The 5,464-nt window shown below is 49.4% G+C and overlaps 1 long non-coding RNA gene across 1 annotated transcript; it reads right to left on the reverse strand.

Moving 5' to 3' along the window:
- Positions 1-1,991: 1,991 nt before the first annotated feature.
- Positions 1,992-2,723, reverse strand: LOC134318937 (uncharacterized). Its single transcript, XR_010013448.1, has 2 exons — positions 2,398-2,723; positions 1,992-2,302 (listed from the first exon to the last, which is right to left on the reverse strand). It is a non-coding gene; the product is annotated as an uncharacterized LOC134318937 (long non-coding RNA).
- Positions 2,724-5,464: the final 2,741 nt, after the last annotated feature.

The following is a 5,464-nucleotide window of genomic DNA, read 5'->3' on the forward strand; positions in this document are numbered from 1 at the left end:
GTTACGCAGGTCCAACTTTGTGAAGATGGTAGCACCGTGCAGGGGTTCAAAGGCCGATGATATCAAAGGCAGGGGATACCGGTTCTTGACCGTGATCTGGTTGAGGCCCCGGTAGTCGATGCATGGCCGCAGGGTCTTATCCTTCTTTTCGACAAAGAAGAAACCAGCTCCTAAGGGAGATGATGAGGGGCGGATGATCCCGGCGGCCAGAGACTCAGAGATGTAGCTCTCCATCGTGCTCCTCTCGGCACGAGAGAGGTTATAGAGCCGACTGGTAGGCAGTGGAGCACCAGGCAGCAAGTCGATGGCACAATCGTAGGGTCGGTGAGGGGGTAGAGACTGGGCCCGGTCTTTGCTGAACACCTCGCGGAGGAAGTGGTACTCCCGGGGCACCTTGGACAGGTCAGAGGATGCTGCAGAGGGGGTGGTGCTTGTCTCGTTCCCCGGCTGAGGGATGGCGGAGACCAGACAGTTGGCGTGGCAAAAGTCGCTCCAAGCCACAACTCGTCCACGAGCCCAGTCGATGTGGGGGTTGTGACGTGCCAACCAGGGGTAGCCCAGGACTAGGGGGGTCTGAGGAGCCTTGATAACTACGAAGGAGAGGGTCTCCCGGTGGTTCCCTGAGAGGATCAGGGACAAAGGTGCGGTACGGTGGGTCACCCGGGCAATGATCCGTCCATCCAGGGCTCGCGCAGTGATAGGAGGGTCCAGGGGCTCCAGGGTCCCCCCCAGCTGACTAGCCAGCCCTTCGTCTAACAGGTTGTCCTCCGCACCCGAGTCCACTAAGACCTGGAGAGGGATCGAGCAGCCATGGCAGCAGAGGGTTGCCTGCATGCGGAGGTTGCGTTGCCGGCAGGAATGGGATAGGTGGGGGAGAGGGGATAGCTGAGAGTCGCCCGCCAGTACCCCCACGGCTACTGACGGGCGCCCTCTTTTGGCCGGACCGGGCATGCCCGGAGCATATGGCCTGCCTGACCACAATAAAGGCATTGCCCGGCCCTGAAGCGGTTAGCCCGCTCCTGGGGGGTTAACCGGGCACGCCCCAACTGCATGGGTTCAGGCATGGGTACCAAGGGTCTAGGGACAAAACTGGAGGCACCTGAGGGCTCTGAGGGGCTCGAACAGGTCAAAAGGGAAGGTAGCCCGGAACCGGGTCTGGCCACCCTTTCATGGCGGCGGCCGCGGAGGCGGTTATCCAGGCGGATGGTCAGAGCTACCAGGGAGTGGAGGTCGGGACTCTCGTCCCTTACCGCCAACTCATCCCTAAGGGAGTCAATGAGGCCCCGCTGGAAGGCCTCCCGGAGGGCCTCGTCGTTCCACCCGGAGTCGGCGGCCAAGGTCCAGAACTCAATAGAGTATTCCGCCACGGACCGGGAACCTTGACGCAGGGAAAATAGTCGGGAAGAAGCACTCCCCGAATAATCCGGGTGGTCAAACACTGTTCTGAACCGGGCGAGGAAGTCAACAAACGAGCCCTCTCGAGGGTCCGTCTGTGACTGTACCGCTTCAGCCCAGGTCAGGGCCCTGCCTCTCAGGTGACCAATAATAAAGGCCACCTTACTGGCCTCGGTGGCAAAGGTAGTGGGACGCTGACGGAAAATGGATTCGCATTGGAACAAAAACCCTCTGCACCTCTCCAGGTCTCCACTGAAAGGCTCGGGGTTGGGGACAGGTGTTTCCACGGAGGACCCCGGAACCACGGGACCCGTCGGAGGTACGACCGGAGCCTGGGAAGGAGCAAGAGGTACAGTGTTAGGAGGTATTAGACGTGCTACTTGTTGGGTCAAGTCAGCGAGCTGCTGGCTGAGTGTCCCCAGCATCTGGTTATGGCGGGTCAGGACCATCTCAACGGTCAGGTCCTCACCCGTTTGTGCACCCGTGGGTTCCAGGTTGGGCCAGATTGTACTGTTATGGTGGGGTCGTAACCCACCAAGAACCGGGGGGGGAAAATAACCCAAAAGGCGAGTGCACAAACAACCAAAACCCAGAAGTAATAACACAAGGACTTTATTAAACAATATAAATGAGGACCAAAACAAACAACCAAAAGGAAAACCAAAACGAGAGGGGGGCGGCAGGAGCGGTACTGGTAGCGCCGGGAAACTGCAGGGCGGACAGGTGACCAGGAGCGATGAACCGGGATGCAGGGAACGAACGATGAGTAGAGGAACCGGAGTGCAGGATGTAGGTGGAGAACGGATGCAGGAACGCAGGAAGACCAGGAACGGTGGGACCAGAAAACAGGAAGCCGTAGGAACGCAGGAGAACCAGGAGCGGCGGAACCAGGAGCGGGGGGGAAGGTCTAGGAAGCGATGAAAAACAAAAATGCGTTAGGAGAAAAAGGTAATAGCAGTGAACTCACGTTTCTAAAGGCACGACGAACAGCCGTCTGTGTACCGTATGGTGAGCAGACAATCTGGCGAGGAATGCAGGAAAAGCCGGCGTATAAATGCAGGAGTTGATGAGATGAGGAATGAGGCGCAGGTGTGTGTGGAGTCCGCCCTCCAGCGATCTATTGGCTGGTTACCGCAGCAACCTCCGAAAACAGTACCGCTCCAGGCCGCTAGGGGGAGCAGGGAGCAAAACGGGAAAACAAACGCAAAACACCACCAAGAACAAAAGCGATCGGGGGAAACTAAAGAAAACCGAGAAAAACTAAATACACCCCGGGATAAAACAAAACGCTGGGAAACCCTGAAAATAAAAGGTAAGTGCTGGCGGATCCTAACACTGTATGTTTTTTCTGAAAACTGCTGTTTAGGTTTCCCAGAGTAAGGAGGCTCCTTTTCCAGCCTTAGCTGCCTGAGTTTTGCTGTAAAACCAGGGTTTGTCATTACTATAACTAACCTTAGTGCATTATGGTACACAGCTGTCCTCACACAAGCTGATGTATTGCGCCACGGCTTCTATGTAATCATCCAGACTGTTGGTAGCATATTTGAACACATCCTAGTCAGCACAGTCCATACACTCTCCACTGGTCCACTTCTTGGTTCTCCTTACAACAGGTTTGACAAGTTTTAATCTCTGCCTGTGTGTGGAAATTAAATGGATGATGATGTAGTGAGTGACCCAGTGCAACCCTGGGGACGGTGTAATATGCACTGTTTACTGTAGCTTAACAGTGATCTAGAGTGTTATCCTCTGATCAGGCATTTTATTTGCTGATGGTATTTAGGAAGTTTGTTACTAAAGTGTCCTTTACTAAACTTGCCAGGAATTATAACAAAAAAGTCAAGGTTTGCCTGATCCACCTAAAGTATCAGGTCCAGTGTTGCCAACTTAGCGACTTTGTCGCTATATTTAGCGACTTTTCAGACCCCTCTAGCTACTTTTTTTCAAAAAAGCGACTAGCGACAAATCTAGCGACTTTTTCTGGTGTTATTGGAGACTTTTGGAGACTCGAACGTGAAAACACATATTTTTCTGCAGTTACTGTCCTCAACGAGCAGCGGGTCCTGCCGTGAGCCCCTCCCCCGTCCCAAAGCATGGGCGGTCAGTATCACAGTCAGTGTTGCCAGATTGGGCGGGTTTCCACCGAAATGAGCGGATTTTGTTGGAAATTGGCAGGGAAAAACACACTTTGGCAGGTGGACAAAATTTAGGCTGGTTTGTAATTATTTTGGCAGCTTAAAATATAAATAAAAAAAGCTATTGCTAAAGCAGGTGGAATATAAATAGGTCTCCCTTCTCCCTACCTTCTCCCACCACATCCAACCCGTTGTCAAAAGTTTGATTGACAGGTTATTCTTTCCAGTCCAAGACACTGTTGCCACACCCATCAATACACTGATTCATATGTTAGACAAGTGATTTGAGTTTAATATGAAGGTAAGCAAGTCTCGTACATACAACCTCTCATATGTACGAGAGGGCAAACTTTCATTGCTTGCAAGTTTATTTTTATTTACATGCAAAGGGTTGTGTGTCCTAACAAATAATGTATTTTACAAACTTGGTAGGCTACTTTAAAGACATGCAAGCAAAAATTATTTGTCCTTTATAATGTATAATTACTGATCTGTACATTTTAAGATATTAATTTGTAGGTCATGATGGTTTAACTGGTTTATTATTTGTGAAATGCTAAACATCATCTGCTTATCCTGTATTTTGGGCATTTTTGCATGCATTTTGGCTGAAAATTACTGTCGCAATCTGGCAACCCTGCCCAGAGTAGCTCAGTGTTTTCTTAAAAAACAAAAACAAACCACGAATTAACAGAAGAATGTTCATTTGTAGTTCTAAACATATTTAGGGTGTTTTTACCCACTTTTTGTCTCTCCCACGATGTTATTCCTCTCTTCTACAGCGTCAATTACATGCAAATGGATCATATGCAAATTAGGCGATGACGTTATTTAGCGACTTCTAGCGACTTTTAGGACAGCCAATAGCTACTTTCCTTACTGAGGAGTTGGCAACACTGATCAGGTCAGCTAGTGTGCACTGCATGTCCACCTGCGGTTGATGTAAACACCGATCAAAATAAATGAAGCGAACTTACAGGGGGAGAAGAAGGTTTTACAGTAAATGATAATGTTTTAAAAAAATGGAGAACTGCATTGCAAAATCCCCGTTACATATTTACACTATCCACTGCTGATATGAAACCAGATACCTCCTGCTTTTATTTTGCCTAAGAGTACTATGTCTCGATCCGCTCTGAACAGCTGGAAGCCTGCCAGCTACAGCGCAGCTACAGAGTCTGGTATTACTCCACACAGCCAAGTAAAGATGAAGATGTCTCTGTTCTTTCTCACCAATAGCTGAAGTTTATCCAGTTTATTGTACAGTAAGCGCATTAAAAATGTGGCGGTAAGAAATTCACTACTTTGTAATGTTGTCATTTCTTCTCACAACACTTAAAATATGTCTTGACACCAAGGATACCAAGCGATGAAGTGTTTTAGGTGTTATTTTACAACAGTATGGGGTTGTGAACACACACACACACACACACATATATATATATATACACGTTATTGAAGGCGCATGAAAAATCAAAAAACATAATCCTCACAGTAGCGTCTACACTGTCCAGATGAGCATGAGCCCTCTGTAACATGTAGATGAGAGCATCATCCACGCTGATGTTTTGCTGGTAGGCAAACTGTAGAGGATCCATGTATTCCTTCACCCTGGGTCTGATGTGAGCAAGGACCAGTCTTTCTAGTGACCTCATAACATGTGAAGTAAGGGCAACAGGCCTGTAATCATTGGGGCTTGTTGGGTGCCTCTTTTTGGGAGTGGGTACCAAGCAGGAAGTTTTCCACAGAGTGGGGATCCTCTGTAGGCGCAAGCTTCGGTCAAAAAGGTGTGTGTAAATTCCACAAAGCTGATTGGAACAAATCCTCAACAGCCTGGGGCAAATTCCATCAGGTCCGGCTGCTTTTCCCTGCTTAAGTCGATCTAGTTCTCTTTTCACCTGAGATGGTTTAAGTGTTATGGATCATGCAGGAAA

This window comes from Trichomycterus rosablanca, chromosome 8 (assembly GCF_030014385.1).
Source record: "Trichomycterus rosablanca isolate fTriRos1 chromosome 8, fTriRos1.hap1, whole genome shotgun sequence".
In the NCBI taxonomy this organism is placed as follows: domain Eukaryota; kingdom Metazoa; phylum Chordata; class Actinopteri; order Siluriformes; family Trichomycteridae; genus Trichomycterus; species Trichomycterus rosablanca.